Here is a 2,477-nt window from a genome sequence, read left to right on the forward strand (position 1 = left end):
TTAGATTTACTTTCTTCTACTTTCGTATCAGTATTTTTTGTCTTAGATTTATTCTGTATGTTTTTCGCCCTGATTACTTCCTGTTCAGTTTTCGATGTTTTACTATTCTCCTCCAATCGATCTTTCAACGTTTTAATATTCTCTTCTAGTCGATCTTTCAACATTTTAATATTCTCTTCCAGTCGATCTTTCAACGTTTTAATATTTTCATTCACATGCTTTGCGATCTGCTCTCTCCACACTTTAAAATTCTTATCCACATAATTTTTGTGTGCAGTGTCATTGAAGGCTTCCGGCCACGTTACATGTCGTATTTTGATCCCTTTTGTATCAAAGAATTTACGGTCGGCAGATACAAAGAGTATTATCTTGTACATATCGTTTGCTCGCAAAGTTGCGCAAACTATCAGTCGCAAATTTTGTGAAACGCTCTTCCACATATTGTTTGGTTGCAACGTCACTATTGGCTTCCGGTTGCGCTATATGTTATATCTTGCGAGACTTTGCGTCAAAATCTTTAGCCGCGTTTAGACAAAAGCAAATTTTCATGTACATAACTTCCAACGTATTCATCTCATCGTTCTACAGGAACAGTTCTGGAGCTATTATTCTTTCGCGATGTTCCAAACTTCCATCGACATTTCGACACGAGCAGTATCGACTGACTGACTCGTGTCAACGCTGCGCTGTTTAATTTATAATGAGGCCAGTTTCACGGAGTTCTTCGATAATTGATAAAATTTCATTGCCGTGGGCATTGTTGCCAGCTTTACGCGAAGCTTTCAGTAATCGTAAACGATCCATCAGCTCATTGGGATCATCCCAATACGTATAATCGATTTTGTTTTCGTTTAACGTCATCACATCTCGCGATACGGAGAAGCCTTTCCCTACCGCCTTATTGCTCGACATGTGTGATACCAGAGGGCTTATTATATTCTTATACTTGTATCCTTTGTTACCGAGTATAGGATTTAGAGGGTTGTAGCCGCGTCTGTGAGTATTCGTCTTCAACAGTATACTTTTGTACTTGTGTTTGTCGGCTTCGGTGTACACGGTATCGTCGGGTATTCTCTTGAATATCAGCTCGTAAAGATCTGGTGTTCCCATGTATCTTGTTTCATCAATGATTATATTATCGTCTCTGTCCACGTCGATGCGTTTATCACCTAGCGTCGCTTCATCATTATCGAAACGTACACCGTAAACGTGACCTATAGTTGTATTTTTTCCACCACTTAACATCGCTCCAAAGTATTGTTGTCCCAGGGGACCAAGGTGATCGCGCAACGTTTGTTGTCCCGCGCGCGTTTGTAACTGATGTCTAATGGATGTCGCGAGCGGCTCATCCGGGGTCTCGAAAACAGTATTCTCATCATCATCAATAGGTAGAATGTCATTCGATTCATGCGATTGCTTTCCTCGATGTAAAATATATCGAAGAATCGTCTAATCGTATCCGTTTTTCGGTGAAGGCAATGAGAACGTATTTGAATAATCCCACATGTCCAATAATTTCCCACTTGTCATGTGCGTCTTTTCTTTCGATTTTGATTTCGCACTCTTTGCTTCGACGTTCGTACTCACCGATGGTGTCTCAGTTTTAACACCGACGTTACCCTCTACATTAGCGGTACTTTCCGCGATTTGCTTCAGAGGTTCGATGACGGGTTTAAAATGTCTCTCCAATGCAACATCTTTCTCCATTCTACCGGTTTTCAAAACGTGATACTTCTTGCAAATCGATTTGCTCGTTCTTGCAATCTCCTTCGCAATCTTCTCGCGATCCTTGATGTTCATGCTACTATTGATCATCATTGATGCGCTCTCGTGGATATTGAAGCGACGTTAGAACGGTGTTGGAACGATGTTATATAGTTAGAACGATGTTGAAATAACGTAGGAACGATGTTGGAATGATATTACCACGTTACAACGATGTTGGACCGACGTTGAAACGATGTTAAAACGACGTTGGAACGACGTTGGAACAATGTTGGAACCACGTTGGAACGATGTTGCCACGTTGAAGTAACAACGACGATTGTACAACTCACAGCATAGCAAAATCGTTAAATCCCTTCTTCGACCATTGTTCATAGAACTGTCCTTATCAATCACTATAAAGCCATATTTATGTTGCCAACATTCAGGACACAATGCATTAAAATCCTCATATGACATGTCAGTATTCACATGATCGTTGTAAATATGTTTCAAGTTGGTACCATCCTGTTTGAAGAGAATCAGTAGATTTGCGTTGTCGCGTATAAGATGCTTGGGTATCTTTGCATACGTTTGACAGAGATAGAAATAGTCAACGTTCGAATGGCGACCCATAGCAAAGTATTCCTTTATTACATCTTGTTTGTCACATACAACGTCGTCAAAAATAAAAATGGAATTAGGAAGCGCTTCTGTCGTTGAAATCACGTTGCTGTTATTGGAGAATGTAAAGTAACCAATTTCATCAATCG

Source organism: Odontomachus brunneus, unplaced genomic scaffold (assembly GCF_010583005.1).
Source record: "Odontomachus brunneus isolate Ranch 3 - 2012 unplaced genomic scaffold, Obru_v1 Obru_scaffold_280, whole genome shotgun sequence".
In the NCBI taxonomy this organism is placed as follows: Eukaryota; Metazoa; Arthropoda; class Insecta; order Hymenoptera; family Formicidae; genus Odontomachus; species Odontomachus brunneus.